Source organism: Oryctolagus cuniculus, chromosome 1 (assembly GCF_964237555.1).
Source record: "Oryctolagus cuniculus chromosome 1, mOryCun1.1, whole genome shotgun sequence".
Taxonomy (NCBI): domain Eukaryota; kingdom Metazoa; phylum Chordata; class Mammalia; order Lagomorpha; family Leporidae; genus Oryctolagus; species Oryctolagus cuniculus.
Genome location: NC_091432.1, coordinates 97,837,099 through 97,860,143, shown reverse-complemented (window position 1 = coordinate 97,860,143; position 23,045 = coordinate 97,837,099). Strand labels below are relative to the sequence as shown.

At 38.4% G+C, this 23,045-nt stretch overlaps 1 long non-coding RNA gene across 12 annotated transcripts in view; it reads right to left on the bottom strand.

Annotated features, from left to right (window-relative positions):
• The window catches only part of LOC138850538 (uncharacterized), a 118,506-nt gene that overhangs the window by 69,631 nt on the left and 25,830 nt on the right, over nt 1–23,045 (bottom strand). For 2 of the 12 annotated variants that reach the window (XR_011390406.1, XR_011390413.1), the window contains exons 2-3: nt 15,759–15,854; nt 589–7,136 (exon numbers count right to left, since the gene is read on the bottom strand). The exons of 7 other annotated variants lie outside the window; for them this stretch is intronic. This is a non-coding gene — a long non-coding RNA (uncharacterized lncRNA). The remainder of the gene's footprint in view (nt 1–588; nt 7,137–15,758; nt 15,855–23,045) is intronic. 3 more of the 12 variants (XR_011390405.1, XR_011390412.1, XR_011390410.1) reach the window with 2 other exon arrangements.

The following is a 23,045-nucleotide window of genomic DNA, read 5'->3' as shown; positions in this document are numbered from 1 at the left end:
AAGAACATACTGGTCACAAATAGAAGGGAAAAAATAATGAAATGAAAAGCAAAAATATTATCAGTGCCCTTAATGTGCGCTTTGTCTAAGGAACAAGAGGATTTTAGGGGCAAAAACCTAGTCACAAATATGAAACTTAGAAATATGAATAGACAAAGAATCATTATATTTTTTACCATTTATAGTAGGCTGATACTACTTTTCCCTTCAAAAGATGTCCATATCCTAATACCTGGAACCTGAGAACATATTACATTACACAGCAAAAAAGATTTTTGCAAATATAATGAATTTGATACTTCTAAATGCTCCTTGGTTAACTGGGTGAACACAGTGGAATTACATGAACCCTTTAAAGTACAGAATTTCTCTGACTGTAGGAAGAGAGATACAAAACAAGGAAATCCAAGATGTTTGGCAGAAGAGCAACTTGAATAGATGAGGTAGAAGCAGAAGCCACAGGAGACATTGCAGTATGAAAAAAACACAACCTGCCATTGCTGGCTTTGAAGATAAGGCCCATGAACCAAGGAAAATAGGTAGCCTCTACAGCTAGCCTGGTCTAACAGCTAGAAAGAAAAATATTACCTCAGTCCTGCAACCACTCACAACTGAACTCTGCCACCAATCTGAATGAGTATGCAGGGAGGGTAGCCCTACAATCTCAAGTCATCCAAAGCTTTGACTTTTGCCTTGCTGGACCTGAAGTAGAGAAACCAGTCACGCTTTCAAAAAAAAATGAATGTGAATCATAGATAACTCAATTTCTCTTAGTATTCTCTTTATAGTGAGTTAAGAAGTGTCCCTCTGAAATTCTGGGGCCAGCGTTGTGGCACAGCGGGTTGAGTTGCTGCTTGGAACGCTGGTTTCCCATATTGAAGGACCAGTTTTTTGGTTTTTTTTTTTGGTTTTTTTTTTTTTTTTTTTTTTTTTTTTTTTTTTTTTTTTTTTTTTTTTTTTTTGACAGGCAGAGTGGACAGTGAGAGAGAGAGACAGAGAGAAAGGTCTTCCTTTGCCGTTGGTTCACCCTCCAATGGCCGCCGCAGCTGGCGCGCTGCGGCCGGCGCACCGCACTGATCCGATGGCAGGAGCCAGGAGCCAGGTGCTTTTCCTGGTCTCCCATGGGGTGCAGGGCCCAAGCACCTGGGCCATCCTCCACTGCACTCCCTGGCCACAGCAGAGAGCTGGCCTGGAAGAGGGGCAACCGGGACAGAATCTGGCGCCCCGACTGGGACTAGAACCCAGTGTGCCGGTGCTGCAAGGCGGAGGATTAGCCTAGTGAGCCGCGGCGCTGGCCCTGGAGGACCAGTTTGATTCCCAGATGCTCTACTTCCAACTAAACCCCCTACTAATGTGACTGCGAAGGCAGTGGAAGATGGGCCAATCCATAGAACTTCCGGAACTTGGCACTTATCTACCACATTGGGAGTTTATTGAGGCTTTTGGTTAGAGGGTACAGGTGTTGGACAGAGTCATGATTTCATGCCTGAAAACTGTTGGTTTGACACGGACTTATTTTTGCATTCAATTTATAAGCTTTAAATGTGAGATATGAGATTGAGCTCCTACCTTAGTTCCTGTACAGGCTATATACACTTGTATTAATTTTTCTTCTTTTCATTGTTTTCCTAGGGCTAGTGAGCTTCCATACCTAAATTTTTAAGTGGAGCCTTTATCTACTTCCTACAGTATCTTGAGCTATTCTTTCCTCTGTGCATCAATTTCATATGCCTGAAGTACCCAACATTTAGTGACATAGATATTCCACTTGAATCAAAGGCTTATTTCAGAAAACCTCAGAGAATGAAATTTTCAACCTTCTGTCCTAGTGTATTGTTTATTGTGCCCTAAAACTGCACTACAAAGAAAGTTACTGGGTGTTGAGGATGTCACAGGTGAGGACTGAATGGAACTATGAGCTTTGTAAAAGCTACCATGTGGCATTAACATTAGACTATATAGCTTCTGGCAAAGGGAAAAGAATAGACAATTTCCTAGGTGTTAGATTTGGTTTCATTGGTTTAGGAAATTCTTCATAATACGTTCAATGGGACAAAAGAAAAACAAGATGTCCATTTTGATTCCATTTGTGTGTGGAGTACCTCCTGATATTATAGAATTGACTAAAAAAATTATTGAATAGGGTAAAAGTCCTGAGACAAGTGTATAAATCAACTTAATAGGATGAGTAGAGAGATTTCATGGCCAATAAGCAAGCCAAGAAGTGAAATATCCTCTGGATAACTTTAAATAAATTGTATAACAAGAAACATACTAGTAATAGTTAAAAATACCACAAAGAAAAGCCTGAGTCACATTGAATAATTTATAAAATAAAAATAAAGAGATAACTGTATTAGTTTATTGCATCTGCATTAAAAATGTGTTGTATAAACTTAGTTAAGTTGTTTAAAACAACAATATATTATCTCAGTTTCTATGGATCAGAAAACCCTGCAGTGTGGCTGAATCCTCTACATGTAGCAAAGTCAAGTCTCACACAGTCTCACACAGCCAGCCAAAGTCAAGGTTTAAACTATGTTGAGCTTTTATTTGGAAGCTCAGAGGAAGAATCTGCCTCCAGGAACACTCAGGTTGCTGGCAGAATTCAGCTCCTTGTGCTAGGAATACCAAAGCCTTCCTTTTCTTAATGCAGGACCCCTTCATCTTCAAACAATATCACATTGAAGTTATCTTGTGCTTTAATTCACTGTGAATTCCATTTATTTTATTTTTATTTATTTGAAAGACAGATACAGAGGTCTTTCATCTACTGTCTTACTCCCCAAATGACTGAAAAATCCAGGGCTGACTAAGCCAAAGCCAGGAATGTATAGAATCTAATCTTTTTTTCCTCGCATGAGTGGTAGAGACCCGGCTACTTGAGCCATCACTTGCTCCCTCCCAGGGTGAACATTAGCAGGAAGTTAGAGTCAGAAATGAATCCATCACTCAAATCCAGACACTCTAACGTGAGAGGTAGTATCTTAATTACTGCACTGAAAACCTGCAACCTTACCCTGACTTCAGCTGTAATTCTTCAGCTTTTAGCTGGAGAAAGTTCTCTGCTTTTAAGTATATATGTGATTAGGTTGGGCCCAGCTGGATACCCAAGCTACTCTTGTTTTGAGCTCTCTAATAATAATTATATCTGAATGTTCCCTCTTGCTATGTACCTAACCTATTAACCAGTGCCAGGATTTAGGGCATAAACTCCTCTAGAGTTGGACCTTCTGTTTGTCATTGTAGACATGGAGAAATGCATTGGCAGAAGCAGTGAAACCACAACAGGAATAGAAAAAGAGTTTTAACCGGGGTGAGGTGAAACCTCATTGTGGTTTTGATTTGCATTTCCCTGATTGCTAGTGATCTTCACCCCGGTTAGAATGGCTCACATTCAGAAATCTACCAACAATAGATGCTGGAGAGGATGTGGGGAAAAAGGGACACTAACCCACTGTTGGTGGGAATCCAAACTGGTTAAGCCACTATGGAAGTCAGTCTGGAGATTCCTCAGAAACCTGAATATAACCCTACCATACAGCCCAGCCATTCCACTCCTTGGAATTTACCCAAAGAAAATTAAATTGGCAAACAAAAAAGCTATCTGCGCAATAGCTAAGACCTGGAACCAACCCAAATGCCCATCAACAGTAGACTGGATAAAGAAATTATGGGACATGTACTCTCTAGATTACTATACAGCAGTCAAAAACAATGAAACCCAGTCATTTGCAACATGATGGAGGAATCTGGAAAATATTATGCTGAGTGAATTAAGCCAGTCCCATAGGACAAATATCATATGCTTTCCCTGATCGGCGACAACTAACTGAGCACCAAAGAGGAAACCTGTTGAAATGAAATGGACGCTATGAGAAACAGTGACTTGATCAGCTCTTGTCCTGACTGTTGATGTACAATGTAATACTATCCATTTTAGTATTTTTTTTGTTCTAGTACTATTGGTTGAACTCTGTAATTAACACATAATTATTCTTAGGTGTTTAAATTTTAACTGAAAAGTGATCCCTGTTAAATATAAGAGTGGGAATAAGAGAGGGAGGAGATGTACAATTTGGGACATGCTCAATCGGAGTTGCCCCAAATGGTGGAGTTAGAAACGTGCCAGGGGATTCCAATACAATCCCATCAAGGTGGCATGTACTAGTGCCATCTCACTAGTCCAAGTGATCAATTTCTGTTCACAATTGATCACACTGATAGGTCTAATAGTCAAAGGGATCACACAAACAAGACTAGTGTCTGCAAATACTAACTGATAGAATCAAAAAGGGAGAGAACGATCCAACATGGGAAGCTGGATACATAGCAGATTCATAGAATGGCAGATGTCCTAAACAGCACTCAGGCCTCATAATCAGCCCTTAAGGCATGCGGATCTGGCTGAAAAGCCCATGAGAGTATTTTAAGCATGGAAAGCCAAGACACTCTGGAAAAAAAAAAAAAAAGAAGACCTAAATGGAAGATCTCTGTGAGAATCCAGTGGAGAGAACAGGGCCATCAAATAAGGAGGTTCCTTTCTCTGAAGGGAGGAGAGAACTTCCACTTTGACTAAGACACTGTCTGAATAAGATCGAAGTCAGCGAACTCAAAAGGCTTCCAAAGCCTGGCAACTCATGACTAGAGCCTAGGGAGATTACTGACGCCATAAACAAGAGTGTCAAATTGTTAAGTCAACAACAGGAGTCACTGTGTACTTACTCCTCATGTGGGATCTGTCCTTAATGTGTTGTCCAATGTGAAGTAATGCTATAACTAGTACTGAAACAGTATTTTACACTTTGTGTTTCTGTGTGGGTGCAAACTGATGAAACCTTTACTTAATATATGTTAATTGATCTTCTGTATATAAAGATAATTGAAAATGAATCTTGATGTGAATGGAATGGGAGAGGGAGCGGGAGATGGGAGGGGTGCGAGTGGGAGGGAAGTTATGGGTGGGGGGAAAGCCAATGTAATCCATAAACTGTACTTTGGAAATTTATATTTACTAAATAAAAGTGGAAAAAAAAAGAGTGAAAAAAAAGAGTTTTTAAAGATATAATACAAAGGGGGCCAGTGCTGTGGCGCAGCAGGTTAAAGCCCTGGCCTGAAGCACTGGCATTCCATATGGGCGCCGGTTCAAGACACGGCTGCCTCACTTCCCATCCAGCTCTCTGCTATGGCCTGGGAAAGCAGTAGAAGGTGGCCCAAGTCCTTGGGCCCCTGCACCCACGTGGGAGTCATGGGAGAAGCTCCTGGCTCCTGGCTTCAGATCGGCGCAGCTCCAACCATTGCGGCCAATTGTGGAGTAAACTATCGGATGGAAGAACTCTCTCACTCTCTCTCTCTTTCTCTTTCTCTCTGCCTCTCCTCTCTGCTTAATTCTGACTTGCAAATAAATAAATAAATCTTTTTTTAAAAAAAGATATAATACAGAAAGAACGAACTCTATAAAAAGTAAAACAGAATTTCCAATTTAAAAAGACAAAATATACACACATACATGGCTCTGGAAACTATTAGTAGGAAAAACTGTCAAGACACCTCCTAATAAGATGTCAAACTCTTAGGATAAAAAAAAATTCTTCAGACAACTGGAAAAAATAACTAGAAAAATCAATCTAATCACATATTAATACAGGACAACATGAAATGCTAGAAAATGATGGAAGACTGTATATACAATTTATGATAAAAATATGACTTGTGATGTTATACAAAATGCATTTTATGCTCAAGTACTCAGGTGGCAGACATATATTTTCAAACATAAATAATATCAGATAATACGGTGCCAAGAATCATTTTCTAAATACTATTAAATTATTAAATCCAGCCAGCTAAGAATGAGAGGAGAAATCAGTGAAAGAGACCCAGGCTACTCAGTGTCGGAAGCCAGTAAAGCATTTTCTTCACTTTTATAATGGTTTCCTTTCTTCATCAAATTCGAATAATATTTTCTTTATGGAAATTTAATGTTAATCCATTTTGTCTAATATTGTTCTTGTTTTCTAAGTAGCTACCTATACATATATAGGCATGAATAATGGCATTGAAAGTATATTTACTTAACTTTGAGGATGATTGCTGCAAGATCATGAATTTTGAGTAATATTTGTCTTGACACTTTTTTACATTAAAAAAAAAAAGGTATATAGGAAAGGGACCAGCGCTGTGCATAGTAGGTAAAGACGCCACCTGCAGTGCCCGCATCCCATATGGGTACTGGTGGAGACCCTGCTGCTCCAGCACTCTGCGATGGCCTGGAAAAGCAGTAGAGGATGGCACAAGTGCTTGTGCCCCTGCACTGGCATGGGAGGCCCAGAGGAAGCTCCTGGCTCCTTGCTTTGGATTGGCCCAGCTCCAGCAATTGCATCCATTTGGAAAATAAACCAGTGGATGGAAGACCCTTCCTTCCTTCCTTCCTTCCTTCCTTCCTTCCTTCCTTCCTTCCTTCTCTCTCCCTCTCTCTTTCTTTCTTTCCCTTTCTTTCTCACTCTCTCTCTGTAATTCTGCCTTTCAAGTAGATCAATAAATCTTTATAAAAAATCATAGAAAATACAAGAAAGTGAAGAATATACCAAGGATAAAAGTAAAAGAATAAAAATAACTTAAAACTAAAAATAGTAATAGAGATGTTCAACAAAACCAAAAACTGGCTATTTAAAAAGCCCAGAAAATAAATTTCTAATAAGAGGAATCAAGGGGAAAACATAAGGCACAAATAAACCATACCAAGAATGTGGGGGAAAAGGAAATAACTACAGAAAACCAGAACTCAAAAGACAAAAAAAAAAAAAAAAAAAACTCTAATGAAGTGTGTTGATATATATGAAAAATATATCAAAATCCATGTTTTAGAAAAAATACTAAAATTAATTTATAAACTTTAAAATAGTCACATTTATCTTTTTAAAGATAAATGCATTTTTAAAAAGGTAAATGATACTTAAAGATCCTCTCCCTAAGAAAATATACCAAATATACCAGGCCCAAACCCTTACAGACAGCTCTATCAAATCTACCAGAAACAAGTAACCCACATTTTATGCAAACTGTTTCAGAGTTTGGGAGAAAGAAGAAACTTACCCATTTCACTTTGTAAAACTAAACAGAGAGTAATCTCCAAACTAGGCAGAGAAAACACAAGAGAACCATTGGTCACTGTCATTTGTAAATGTCAAATCAAAAATTTTATTTTTTAATAAGTGAAATTCTGCATGTAGCAAAAGAATAACACATCATAAACACGAGGCCCTGCCCCAATGATCCAAATATATTTAATGTGTAAAACTATATCAATTTAGTCATGTTAATGATTAAATGAGATCAATAATCTTAAAAATTTTGGAGGAAAAATTTAATTAGCCTCAATCACTAAATGGAACCCTCTCATTACAGCAAGTAATGGAAGCATACCCATTAAAGTAAGAAAGAAAAAAACAGTGATATCCACTACCACTGTTCCCATTCAATATTGCTTGAGAGGTCCTAGCTAATATGTTAAGGCAAGGAAATGAAACAAATATTAGAAAGAAAATAATGATTGTTATGGCTCTCATTTTTGATTCTTCAGCACCTATCAATCAGATGGGAAGAGATTACAACCCTGTCCCAGAACTGGATTCACAGTCCAGATTCAGAGAAAACTAAGACCTCACAGCCTTAGCCACAGTCAATACTACAGAATTAGGAATAAGAAGAAAGCCAGGTCAGCTGTATTCTTCGTTGGAATTTTTTTCTAATGCTGTATTATTCTTTGTTTCCCAAAGATAGAAGCAAATTAATTTGACTGCTAACAACCTTATTTCCTTGCATAAACAGTAAACCCATTTACAAAAGACAAGAATTAATCCAAAAGCAGTACAAAAATAATGGCAGAAGAAAAGCACCTTACTAGTATTAATTTCCTAGTTTTAGTCCATCTGATCTAAGGCTCAAGAGGCTCTTGAAAAAATATTCTTCTCTTTCTACTGATTTTTCAATCCATCCTTGGAAATTAGGGGATGAAAAAAGTAACTGTATGAATTCTAACCTAGACATTTCCAGTTTCCCTATTGCCTAGATCTTTAAATGTTGCAAGCCTCTCCAGTGTTTGTCATTATTACCATCAAGTCCTGGTTAATGTTCTTTGTAATTTTCTGTATTTAGGTAAAAGAACATGTGAATAAATATTTGAGACTTTCCATGAGGGTTAAATGATTTGGGGACAAAGGAAGCAAAAGGACAGATCACCAATACCTATTTACCATTTACTATATTCAAGGTTCTGTGCTCAGCAATTAAGTATCTTAATCTTCTATCTTTTCTTCAAGGGAAGTATTGTTATCCTATTTATCCATAAATATAGTGATATTCAAAAAATAAAAAGTAAATTTCCTAATGTCATATAACTAATTAGTGTTGAGACAAATGTGAAACCCTGGCAAATCTTTCTGATTTGCCATGAGTATTGGAGTGAGCCTGCTTGAAAATGACAAAAATTAATTAATTGAAGAGTTAAGTAGGGCCGGCGCCGCGGCTCACTAGGCTAATCCTCCACCTTGCGGCGCCGGCACACCGGGTTCTAGTCCCGGTCGGGGCGCCGGATTCTGTCCCGGTTGCCCCTCTTCCAGGCCAGCCCTCTGTTGTGGCCAGGGAGTGCAGTGGAGGATGGCCCAAGTGCTTGGGCCCTGCACCCCATGGGAGACCAAGAGAAGCACCTGGCTCCTGGCCCCTGCCATCAGATCAGCGCGGTGCGCCGGCCGCGGCGGCCATAGGAGGGTGAACCAACGGCAAAGGAAGACCTTTCTCTCTGTCTCTCTCTCTCACTGTCCACTCTGCCTGTCAAAAAATAAAAAAATAAATAAAAAAAGAGTTAAGTAAAAAAGTTCTTCCAATAAATGCAACAGAGAGGGAATACTGAGTCTCTTTGATATTTAACCTGCATTCTGTACAATTGATGGCTGCTGGAACAATTCTCTGCTTCAGGAACTTAATCTATTTGTATCTTTGATCAAGAAAAACTTTAATTCTTCCTCGGACTCTTCTATACTTTCTCTAGTTCTTCTTTTTCCACAAAACCCTGAGACCTAAATATTGCCCAAATTTCTATCATTGATTCTACTTTTTACTTCTTTTGTAGTTTATCATTCAACAAATTTATTTATTCATTCTCTGTCCTCAAATACCATACCCTAACAGGTGATTACCAAATTTCCTTCATTTGCAATGAGTGTACTCAAAACTCCAGTCCCACATACAAAATTAGGACATAGACAGTAGGACATTCTAATAATACTATAAATGTAATATGACCAAATCTGTACATAATCTTCCCACCAAGTAAGCTTGTACTTCTGTGTGTTCATGATCAATTGCATTCCTATCCTCTGGCTCACAACCCTATAGTGCTCTCATTTGTTTAGGTCATTTTGTCTCATGGAATGATGGATTTGTAACTTTTATTGATTTTTTTTCTTGCCCACTATATTGATTTTATCCACTCCATTATTACTTGAAAACTTCATTACTCTCACTTGGATATTTTTTTTAATTCCCTAACTTTTATAGATATTTCCAGTAGCTGACATCTTTACTCCCCAAAATTTGTGTAATCCATACATTCAACAAATATTTATTGTGCAAAAACTATATATCAAGCATTATACTAGATACAAGCAATACACAAATGAATAGGAAAGCAGATAAGCAAATTTACAAGTATACTAAATAAATACGTGATGTGTGAGAAAATTCAAAAAAAAAAGAGGAAAACTCAGCACACAGCAGTCCATACAGTCCACACATAGATTCATAGAATGGCAACTGCTTTAAGTAACACTTTGACCTCAAAATCAAAGTAACACTTTGACCCTTAAGGCATTTGGGTGTGGCTGAAAAGCCCATGAGAGCATTTCAGGCATGGAAAACTCTAAGACACTGTGGCAAAAATGATCTTTGTGAATAAGATCCCTTTGGAAAGAAGTGGCCATCAAAGAAGGATGTAATTTTCTCTGAAGGGAGGAGAGAACTTCTACTTTGCTTATGGCTTTGTCTAAATACTGACAGAGTTTGTGGTCACAAAAGGCCTCCATAGCCTTGGCAGCTCATGGCAAGAGCCTCAGGTGATCAAAGACATCATAAATAAGAGTGTTAATTGTTAAATTAACAACAGAAGTCACTATGCACTTACTCCCCAGTAGGCCCTCTGTCAATGAGTTGTGTTATGCGAATTAACTGCAAAGCTTGTTCTCAAACAGTACTTTATATGTTGTGTGTGTATGTGCATGTGTGTGTGTGTGCAAGCTGTTGAAATCTTAGTATAGAGTTGGTCTTCTGTATATAAAGTTAATTCAAAATAAATCTTAATAAAGAATGGGAGAAAGAGTGGGAGGTGGGATTGGACTGGGGGTGGGAGGGTGGATATGGGGAAAAACACTATATTCCTAAAAGTTGTACCTATGAAATTTGCATTCATTATATAAAATCTTTAAAAAACAAATAAATAAGTATGGCCTAGGAATTGCTGAATAAACCCTTCTAGAACAACATTAAATATAATGGACTGGGTCCCATGCTGTGGCATAGTAGGCTAAGCCCCGCCTGCAGCACGGTATCCCATGTGTGCACCAGTTCATGTCCTGGCTGCTCCTCTTCTGATCCAACTCTACCAGTGGCCTGGGAAAGGAGGAGAAGATGGCTTAAGTGCTTGGACTCCTGAACCTGGGCAGGATACGCAGAAGAAGCTCCTGGCTTCTGGCTTCAGATCGGCCCAGCTCTAGCTGTTGCTTCCATTTGGTGAGTGACCCAACAGATGAAAGAACTTTCTTTCTGTCTCCCCCTCTCTCTGTAATTCTACCTCTCAAATAAAAATAAATACATAAAATAATAAATAAGTAAATATTTTTAAAAAGGAAGCTTCCCAGTGGGAGTGATGTCTGAGCTGAGTCCTAAAGATACAAATGAACCCTCCGTTCTCCCATGGCTATTTTTCATACATAGTACTTCAAAGTGCTTATGGAAAAATGGAATCAAAAGATAAATTTATTTTGGTGCAAAATATTTGAAATACACACATGGCTGTTTTTCACAATACACATTTTCATGAACATTTTGAAGACCACTTGTCCTTGTATAAACTTGCTATTTGGGGTATAATATAGAACCCATAAGGCAGGCTGTTTTATTACTTGCTTTCCTCCATGGGATATTTCTCTAGATATTTTTTGAGAGGGCAGAAGTTTGGGAAATTTTATTCTTTCAGTTCTGTATGTGCCTGTGAAAAGATGATTTTCTCTGCTCAGTAGGATATTTTTTAAACTGCCTCCTCTACCTTTCACTGAATCAAATAACTGCTGGATACCAATAAGGATTTAAGAAGCCCTTTAGTGAATGGTTTCAAGTGGTAGCAGAGGAAATAGGTATCATGTTACAAATAGAGCCTTTATATTCCCTGCTACCAACAAAGTTGAAACTTCCCCTCCTACTTACCACATGTAAGCCTACCTCTGATCCATATATCCCTCTTCATTCTCTGTCACTATCTCTATTAAACATTCCAGCAGAAATAATCAGGTATCCTTTGACTGTTGAGTTATAAAGTGTTGCGTTCTTAGTTGTAGAATGCCAATGCGCACTCCTTCGCCTAGTGTTTGCTACTCTGCAAAAAGTCTGGCTCTGATTTATCACGTCTAGCAGTAAGGGTTGGAGGGAAAGGAAGTAAGGAGTGAGCTCTGACCCTGCTGATGGAGGGAGGATATAAAATGGCCAGGGAAATCCATTATGGAATATTTCTATTACTTCTACAGAGTTTCTAAAAGCAGCTAGTTCTACCCAAGGATTTTTTTGTCTCTGATAGCTCCTCCATAAAGTGATTTTTTTTTTGACAGGCAGAGTGGACAGTGAGAGAGTGAGACAGAAAGAAAGGTCTTCCTTTTGCCATTGGTTCACCCACCAATGGCCATCGCGGCAGGCGCACCGCGCTGATCCGAAGGCAGGAGCCAGGTGCTTCTCCTGGTCTCCCATGGAGTGCAGGGCCCAAGCACTTGAGCCATCCTCCACTGCACTCCCAGGCCATAGCAGAGAGCTGACCTGGAAGGGGGGGGGCAACCAGGACAGAATCCGGCGCCCCGCCCAGGACTAGAACCTGGTGTGCCGGCGCAGCTAGGTGGAGGATTAGCCTATTGAGCTGCGGCGCCAGCCCATAAAGTGATTCTACAAAAAGAATTCTCATCTCTTTGTAAAGATGAGCATTGCTTTTATTAACATAGCTATATATTGCTTCTGAAATAATACTTTGGCTTTACTGCACTAATTTTTCACTCTCAATCCTGTGTTGTATCTTAAAACTTTATATCTAACTTCACTTGACATTGAAATTTACCACCCCAAGTCTCTTCAGGACCCAGGATATAGGGAAAAAAAATCTATGTCAACTTTAGACTTAAAACTTTTAGGCACCAGGAACCATGTACTATTTTCCTTCCATTGGCCAGGATTTAATACAGAGCATGACACATAGAGCTTTCTTGGTCAATGTTTGATGAAGGAATGAATTCGGACATTGAACATCCTCCCAAAAACTTCCTCCACAAAAACTGCTATTGTCATGCCCTTTCTCATTCTATTATATCTTGGGTCTATTTTAAGAATCTAAGGAACAAAGATCTAGATTTGTGTATCTCTCTTGTCAACCTGAGTTGAAATCATCAAGCATCTTTGGAGAAGATACAAGGAAAAAAACTGTACCTTGTTAGACACCACAGGAAACAATTTAAAAGACCTGTCTATGAGCCCCTTCTGCCCACATATGTCACTGCTGTATTATGTTACAAACTTTTGTATCAAAGCAGTATCCTGTACTTGAGAAAAATAAAACATCTAGTTACCTGGCCTGAATTGTGAAACTAGTATGGAAAGTTCCTAATGTTTTTAGATGCAAATCAGATAGAGCGGATTTAAAAGCCTGAATACAGGATACGGAAGTATTTTCTCTTATTAACATGTTGCTGCATCATTTTGAAGTTGGCAATGAAAGATGTCTCTAAAGACTGTAGTTGTGACAGAATTTGAGTCACTGACCTTTTTAGAAATGGAATCAGAGGTAAGAAAACAGGAGTTGAGTGGTCTAGATCTCAGTACCCTGTACAGTGAGGATCACCACAACTGCAACTTGGCGATGGGGAAGGGTCTGGTAAACTGCGGGCATCAGGCAATGAGGAATTCAGTCTCATAAAGGGATCTCAGTGAGTTTAGATGCAAATTTACTATATAAACTTTAGTCCTACACTGGATATGGAATTTCAAAGCAGGCATTTGGAGCAGTGTTTAAATCCCTCTTGGGATGCCTGCATCCCATACCAGAGTGCCTAGGTTGAGTCCTGGCTTCTTAGATCTGATCTGATTTCCTGCTAATGTGCACCCTATGAGACAAAAGGTGATGGCTCAAGTACTTGGGTCTCTGCCAGTCCCGTGGGAGACCCAGATGGATGGAGTTCAGGCTTCTGGCTTTGGAGGGCTATTGTGGGTATTTAGGGAGTAAAGAGTGAACCAGTGGATGGAAGATGGCAGTCCTCTCTCTCTGTTCTCTGGTTCTTGGTTCTCTCTCTCTCTTTCTCTCTCTCTTTCTCCTTCTCTCCTTGTCTTTCAAATTAAAAGTAAATAAATAAATAAATAAATAAGTAAAATTTCAAACAAATCCTTGAATTTCAGATTTGGAAAGATTATCACTTTCTTAGCTAATCTAATCCATATTACTATTCTCATCACCTATTTTTTATTCTTCTAATTTAAGCTTAATTTGCACATCCCCAGTAACAAGAAAAAAAAATTTTCATACAGAGAAAAATATTCCATAATTAAGCAAATACAACTGAGTGATAGAATAAAAAATCATGTTGAACAATTCAACAAGATACTACTTTTCTATAGGTCTATGTGTGCTCCTATAATGAAAGGTATAGGAATTTCTCAGTAGAATTTTTTAATTATTTATTCATTGTAAAAACAGAATAACAGAGTGAGAGCTAGAGAAAGTGAGCTTCTGTTCTCTGGTTCACTCCCCAAATACCTGCAACAGCCAAGATTGGCCAGACTGAAGCCAGGAGCCAAGAACTTCAACCAGGTCTCCCAGCTATGTAGCAGGAAGCCAAGTACTTGAGTTATCATTTGCTACACCCTACATGCATTCGTAGGAAACTGGATTAGAAGGGGAGTACCCAGAATTCAAACCAACACTCCAATATGGGATGCTGACATTATAAGCAGCAGCTCAATCTACTGGGCCACTACACCAGCTCCATATGCCAGTATTCTTATCTCATTGTGGTGTTATTGTTCTATTTGTCTGATTTTCCTGCAAATCTTTAAAATCCTTGAGGGAAGTTAGAATTTTATTCATCTTTATATCTTCACATAGAGCAGAGTATCTGATAGATGGTTGACACAATAATTGTTACAAATATTTTTGTTCTAAATTCAAAATCCAACAACAAAAACTTAATTTCTCTTCTATATATCTCTCTATTAGGGTATGATTTCCAGAGTCTTTTCAAGAAATTGAAATACTGCAGTCTATTCTCAAGAGGATTCAGAGGGGTGGGAATTTGGCCCAATGGTTAAAATGCTGCCTGGGATGCCCATATTCCATTTTGGAATACCTGAGTTCCAGTCCCAGTTCTGCTCCTGATTTAAGCTTCTTGCAAATATACAACTTGAGTAGGAAGCAGCTAATGGCTAGAGGAATTTTGTCCCCACCCACGTAAAAGACCCAGATTGAGTTCCCAACTGTTGTGAGCATTTGAGGAGTAAACCAGTGTGTAGGAAATTTCTACCTCTCCCTCTCTATTTCCCTCTCTCTCTCTCCCTCCTCCTCCCTCTCTGTTTCCCTCTCAAGTAAGTAAAATATTTTTTATAAAAAAAGGAAGAGACAGATGACAACCAGAGTCATGCATTGTATACAAGATCCAAAACAAAATTATTCATCAGACCTCTCCAATGCACAAATAATTGTTTAGGCCTCTCTGGGAATTGGAAAAGGACAAAAAAAAAAAAAAGAGTCAAAGCATAATCTCAAAACATTGTTTACCTTATTATACAGATATAATTCAAATTTTTAAAGGACTACAATAAGGACTCTGTTTTTTCTCACTAAAGTAAAATGGGCTGAATTTATGTGGGTGAGGAAAATAAACTGAAGTAAAGCAGATTCTTTCAGAATCCTGGTGAAAGCTAAGTAGACTGCAAGATCAAACATTTCATCAACCCAGCAAACTTCCTTTTGGGGATAGCTGAGTTGACTAGAGTGGCATACAGGCTGATTCACTTATAGAACCAGCAGTTAGCAGTGGTGTTGTTCTTTGAGTCCTGATTGTTAGAAAGTGAGAGGGAAATTTTTGATTTTGTGAGTAGACTTGTTCAGTCAGTTAGCACATTTGTGACCATAGAGGCTACCCCCTTTGGAGAGCATCCACTGCTTAGGAAATAACTCTCAAAAGGGTTGCAACCCCCCTATTCACTATATAAAAGTCAGAGAAAACATGCTCCAAGAAGGACTTTTATATTGGAATTCTGGCATAGGAACATTTTTCGTTAAACAATTTCACCAATGGTACTTCAGAAAATATAGATTCAAAAAAAGTCTAACTTCCCATCAGCAGTCCTGACCTGCTTTAATATATTAAAGGAAATAACTACATGCCAGATGAATTTAATTCAATGATTATATTCCTTTTATTCTTCAAACATCTGTTTAATCCACTTAACCCACTTACAGGATCATCCTATGTTCCAAATGTTGATTTCTCATAAGAGTGCAAATTATGCATTGATGTACACCACTTCACTCTTGTCTAATTTCCTGGTAAACACTGGAATGCAGATGAAATTTGGGTTTTAACACAACAACAAACACACCCAGAGACACTCAAGATATTTTCATGAAGGCAATAAGAGAGGGTTCCTTCATTTCTATCATAGGAAGCCCCAAAAGAAGCTGATAATGAAGTGGATCAATCCCTGTATCTTTTTATATTTCCTCACACAGAATATTTTGTTTTTTTTTTTAACTTTTATTTAATAAATATAAATTTCAAAAGTACAACTTTTGGATTATAGCAGCTCCCCCCCCATAACCTCCCTCCCACCCACAACCATCCCATCTCCCACTCCCTCTCCCATCCTATTCACATCAAGATTCATTTTCAATTATCTTTATATACAGAAGATCAATTTAGTATTTACTAAGTAAAGATTTCAACAGTTTGCACCCACACAGAAACACAAAGTATAAAGTACTGTTTGAGTACTAGTTATATTGTTAATTCGCATAGTGCAACACATTAAGGACAGAGATCCTACATGGGGATTAAGTGCACAGTGACTCCTGTTGTGGATTTAACACTTGACACCCTTATTTATGACATCAGTAATCACACGAGGCTCTTGTCATGAGCTGCCAAGGCTATTGATGCCCCTTGAGTTCTCCAACTCCGATCTTATTTAGACAAGGCCATGGTCAAAGTGGAAGTTCTCTCCTCCCTTCAGAGAAAGGTACCTCCTTCTTTGATGGCCCGTTCTTTCCACTGGGATCTCACTCACAGAGATCTTTCATTTAGGTCCCATTTTTCCCAGATTGTCTTGGCTTTCCATGCCTAAAATACTCTCATGGGCTCTTCAGCCAGATCCGAATGCTTTAAGGGCTGATTCTGAGGCCAGAGTGTTGTTTAGGACATCTGCCATTCTATGAGTCTGCTGTGTATCCAAATTCACATGTTGGATCATTCTATCTTTCTTAATTCTATCAGTTAGTATTAGCAGACACTAGTCTTGTTTATGTGATCCCTTTGACACTTAATTCTTTTTTTTTATTTTTTGAAGATTAGTTTTACCATTAATTCTCATAGTACAACACATTAAGGACAGAGGTCTTGCATGTGGAACAAGTGCACAGTGACACCTTTTGTTGATTTAACAATTAACACTCTTATTTATGAGTCAGTAATCACCCGAGGCTCTTGTCATGAGCTGCCAAGGCTATTGGAAGTCTCTTGAGTTCACAAACTCTGACCTTATTTAGACAAAGCCATAAGCAAAGTGGAGGTTCTCTCCTCTCTTAAGAGAAAGGTACCTCCTCTTTTGATGGCCCGTTCTTTCCGCTGGGATCTCACTCTTTCCTTTAGGTCATTTTTTGCCACAGTGTCTTGGCTTTCCATGCCTGAGATACTCTCAAGGGCTATTTAGCCAGATCCGAATGCCTTAAGGGCTGATTATGAGGCCTGAGTGCTGTTTAGGGCATCTGCCATTCTATGGGTCTGCTGTCTATCTTGCTTCCCATGTTGGATCATTCTCTCCCTTTTTTATTCTATAGGTTAATATTTGCAGACACTAGTCTTGTTTGTGTGATCCCTTTGACTCTTAGACCTATCATTATGATCAATTGTGAACAGAAATTGATCACTTGGACCAGTGAGATGGCATTGGTACATGCCACCTCGATGGGATTGAATTGGAATCCCCTGGCAAGTTTCTAACTCTACTGTTTGGGGCAAGTCCGATTGAGCATGTCCCAAATTGTACCTCTCCTCCCTCTCTTATTCCCACTCTCATATTTAACAGGGATCACTTTTCAGTTAAATTTCAACACCTAAGAAAAATTATGTGTTAATTTAGAGTTCAACCAATAGTATTAAGTAGGACAAAAAAAATTACTAAACAGGATAAAGTATTAAATTGTACATCAACAGTCAGGACAAGGACTGATCAAGTCACTGTTTCTCATAGTGTCCATTTCACTTCAACAGGTGTCCTTTTTGGTGCTTGGTTAGTTGTCACTAATCAGGGAGAACATATATTATTTGTCCTTTTTGGACTGGCTTATTTCACTCAGCATGATGTTTTCCTGATTCCTCTATTTTGTTGAAAATGACCGGATTTCATTGTTTTTGACTGTTGTATAGTATTCTATATAGTACATGTCCCATAATTTCTTTATCCAGTCTACTGCTAATGGGCATTTGGGTTGGTTCCAGGTCTTAGCTATTGTGAATTGAGCTCTAATAAACATTGAGGTGCAGATAGCTTTTTGGTTTGCCAATTTCATTTCCTTTGGGTAAATTCCAAGGAGTGGGATGGCTGGGTCAAATGGTAGGGTTATCTTCAGGTTTCTGAGGAATCTCCAGACTGACTTCCATAGTGGCCATTCTAACCAGGGTGAGGTGAAACATTGTAGTTTTGATTTGCATTTCCCTGATTGCTGGTGATCCTGATCATTTTTTCATGTGTCTGTTGGCCATTTGGATTTCCTCTTTTGAAAAATGTCTATTGAGGTCCTTGGTCCATCTCTTAAGTGGGTGGTTTGTTTTTTTGTTGTGGATTTTCTTGATCTCTTTGTAGATTCTGGTTATTAATCCTTCATTGGTTGCAAAATATTTCTCCCATTCTGTCAGTCGGTAGCCTCTTCACTTTCCTGACTGTTTCTTTTGCAGTACAGAAACTTCTCAATTTGATGCAATCCCAATAGTTGATTTTGGCTTTGACTGCCTGTGCCTCCGCAGTTTTTTCCAAGAAGTCTGCCAGTGCCAATATCTTGCAGGGTTTCTCCAAAGTTCTTTAATAATTTGATGGTGTTTGGTTGTAGATTTAGGTCTTTAATCCATGTTGAGTGAATTTTTGTGTAAGGTGTAAGGTAGGAGTCTTGCTTCATGCTTCTGCACGTTTTTATCCAGTTTTCCCAGCACCATTTATTGAATAGACTGTCCTTGCTCCAGGAATTGGTTTTAGATCCTTGATCAAAGATAAGTTGGCTGTAGATGTTTGGATTGATTTCTGGTGTTTCTATTCTGTTCCATTGGTCTATCCATCTGTTTCTGTACCAGTACCATGCTGTTTTGATTACAATTGCCCTGTAGTATGTATTGTGATGCCTCCAGCTTTTTTTTTGTAGTATAAGAGCTTTAGTTTCGAGGTTTCCTGTGCCTCCATATGAATTTCAGCATCATTTTTTCCATATCTGAGAAGAATGTCTTTGGTATTTTGATTGGTATCGCATTGAATCTATAAATTGCTTTAGGGAGAATGGACATTTTGATGATATTGATTCTTCCAATCCATGAGCATGGAAGATTTTCCCATTTTTTGGTATCCTCCTCTCTTTCTTTAAGATTTTGTAATTCTGGCCGGCACCGTGGCTCAATAGGCTAATCCTCCACCTTGTGGCGCCGGCACACCGGGTTCTAGTCCCGGTCAGGGCGCCAGATTCTGTCCCGGTTGCCCCTCTTCCAGGCCAGCTCTCTGCTATGGCCAGGGAGTGCAGTGGAGGATGGCCCAGGTGCTTGGGCCCTGCACCCCATGGGAGACCAGGAAAAGCACCTGGCTCCTGGCTCCTGCCATCGGATCAGCGCGGTGCGCCGGCTGCAGCGGCGGCCATTGGAGGGTGAACCAACGGCAAAGGAAGACCTTTCTCTCTCTGTCTCTCTCTCTCACTGTCCACTCTGCCTGTCAAAAAAAAAAATCTCTCTGTCACTCCCTTTCTCTATAACTCTTCCTCTCAAATAAATAAATAAAATATTAAAAAAAAAAAGATTTTGTAATTCTTTGATGTCTTTGGTTAAGTTTATTCCTAGGTATTTGATTGTTTTTGTAGCTATTGTTAATGGGATTGATCTTTTTTTTTTTTTGATAGGATGTATTGAGTCTGTAATTCACTTTGTTTTTTTTTAACTTTTATTTAATGAATATAGATTTCCAAAGTACAGCTTATGGATTACATTGGCTTCCCCCCTCCAATGACTTCCCTCCCACCCACAATCCTCCCCTTTCCCACTCTCTCCCCTTCCATTCATATCAAGATTAATTTTCAATTTTCTACATATACAGAAGATCAGTTTAGTATACATTAAGTAAAGATTTAAACAGTTTGCACCCACATAGAAACACAAAGTCAAAAATACTGTTTGAGTATTCATTATAGCATTAAATTTCAATGTACAGCACATTAAGGACAGAGATCCTACATGAGGCATAAGTGCACAGTGACTCCTGTTGTTGACTTTACAAATTGACACTCCTGTTTATGGCATCAGTAATCTCCCTATGTTCCAGTCATGAGTTTCCAAGGCTATGGAAGCCTTTTGAGTTCACCGACTCTTATCTTATTTAGACAAGGTCATAGTCAAAGAGGAAGTTCTCTCCTCCCTTCAGAGAAAGGTACCTCCTTCTTTGAAGACCTGTTCTTTCCACTGGAATCTCACTCACAGAGATCTTTCATTTAGGTTTGTTTTGTTGTTGTTTGTTTGTTTTTTGTTTGTTTGTTTTTTGCCAGAGTGTCTTGGCTTTCCATGCCTGAAATACTTTCATGGGCTTTTCAGCCAGATCTGAATGCCTTTAGGGCTGATTCTGAGGCCAGAGTGCTGTTTAGGACATCTGAATGGGATTGATCTTAGCAGTTCTTTCTCAGCCAAGGAATTGCCTGAACACATACTTTCTTTTTGTTTATGTTTAATAAACATTTTCTCTTCTCAAACTCTCCTTCAAATCATGGATGAACTGGGAAGAGCCCCCAGTAATCCAGAATCATTCTCTTAATAAAACCTTTGCTAGAGAATTACTCTCAGTTTTCTATTCTATGTGCTAAAAATGTCAAACAGCAACTGAAAACACCACATGAGTCCATATTACAATACAATGTGATGAATCTGCATCATTACTGAAGTTCTCCCTACTCCACCTTTGGAAAAAATAGGAAGACCACACAAAAGAACTGGCAGTGGTAATTTCTCCTCTGTTATAGGCCAACTGAAATAAAATGGTATTTCCAGTGCAAGTTTTTAGATAAAGATAACTACTGAACACTTTTGGGCAGATATCCTACAACTATGTCAAACTCCACAGGTTCGCAGATTAAAAAAACTGAAATCAATTCAACTTTCTTTTTTATATTTTAGATTGTGCCTCTTTATCTCAGAATCTTCATTTTTCCTCTGTATTACTGCAATACTTCCCTCTCTGGCTTCTGTCTCTGTGATCTATCCTCTACTTCTAATATGACTTGTATATTGAAACCAAAATTAATCTCTGAAACACACAGCCTATCACATCCTTTCCAATATAAAAGCTTCTAATAAGTTCTCATCATTTATAGAACAAAATGCTCAAAACATGCCAGGCATGGAATGCTATTCAATAAATATTGGTTGAACAAATAAACTCTTTTCTCTCCATATCCTATAAGTAGGCTCATGTGGTAGGCAGAGTAATGACCATGTTCTAAGCTCCAGTCTGTGGAAAATGTTATTTGATGTGATGAGGAAAAAATCAAAGTTACAGATTGAAATTTCTAATCAGATGCCCCTATTATAGAAGTTATTGAAAAAAAGTTTAAGGACTGCTACAAACCTACAGGTACAAGAGGAGGGCAAGAGGTAGACCCTAAGTTCATTGTAAGTAGAAGAGGAAGTCAGGACAGCCATTAGAGTGATTCAGCACAAGACTCAACAAATCATCTCTTGCTTTGAAGAGGTAAGGGCACCAAAAGCCCAAGCAATTAGGCAGCCCCAAAAAGCTAGAAAAGGCAAAAATATGGCTTTTCCTATAGGCTCCTGTGAAACCCAGGAGCCCCACCAACACTTACTTTGATTTTACTTCAGTGAGACCTACTTCAGATTTCTGAACTATATAAACATAAATTTGAGTTGTTTTATGCAACTGAATTTGTACTAATTCAAAAATATAAAATGCATACACTTCTTTCCAGAGAATGAATCACTGTACTGTCCTGAGGGTTTACATATGCGAATTGCATCTTAGGGAGGTAGTCTCATTCATTGGTATATACTCAAGATTGAGTCAGACACAAAGATTCAAATATTTGTTGAATTCAATGAATTTTCCCCCTAACATTTTCAAAATTTCTTAAGGATCTGATGTAAACTAAATTTCCACAAAGACTGAACATCAGTTTCTTACAGCCAATTTGTCATTGTTCTCATTTCATTCAGTTTACCATCATATTTTTATGTGTTCTCTTTTTCATCTGTGTATTTCATTCACCTTCTTATATAGACATTCATGTTCCCCTCATTCCACGAAGTCAAACTCCCCAGATGAACTCTGCTCATACTTATTCTTTCCTTTATACTAAGACCCAGAATCATCTTCAGTTAATCCTTTCTGTTCCATTTTTGTCCTTCAGAATCCTCATCAACTAATTCCAATTCTCTTGTGTTTGAAATGATCCAGTGAGGATTTGTTGTTGACTTTACTACCACCTGTGACATTCTCTTTACTGTCTCTCTCCTGCCTTGGATTTTGTCTTGCCTTTTATTAAGAGAATTTAGGTAAGATATTCTGCAAGACATACTCACTGGATCCTAAATCAGTTCCCTGCAGCCCCTGAGAGATCTTTTCATTGTCACATGTTTGAGTTGGTCATCTTCTAAGAATAGGACCCCCTTGACAATACCTTTCTATTTGTCCTATCATAGGACCTCAATCTTGCTCCTAAACTTGGCCACTATCTCCACAATTTTTTAAAAGTTTCCCTTTTTGGCTTTTAAATATCCTTTCTTTTCTGAGCATTCTTTCCCCAAAGTATTTCCATTGGATAGTCATACTTTAAAGGATTTATTTTCATTTCCAAATCTGCTAATTGTGTAGCAGATAAAAAGAACAAATGACAACCAAAGGATAATTCCTAGCTTTTTTCTTGGAGAGTGAAAGATTATCTATCTCCAAGTTTCCATTGCTTTTCTATAGTGTCATGAAAAATGCCACCTTCAATGAAATGATGTATCTATTGGTGGGAGCCATGTATCACTGCGATATAAGTAAATTGGCCAAAGAATCTGATTGATAGGACTTGTCTATTTTCCTATGATAAATATACTCCTACATATATCCATTTATTTTTTTTTTCCTATTTTCCAATTGCTGTGTACCTTTTGAAGTAAATACCAATTACTGTCACTGGACCATTCTCCCTTTTTATATCTTCAGTAACATTTTTTTCTTTATTCCTCTGTCTTATATGACTTTGTACTTTATTGTGTATTGTTTCTTGTTCC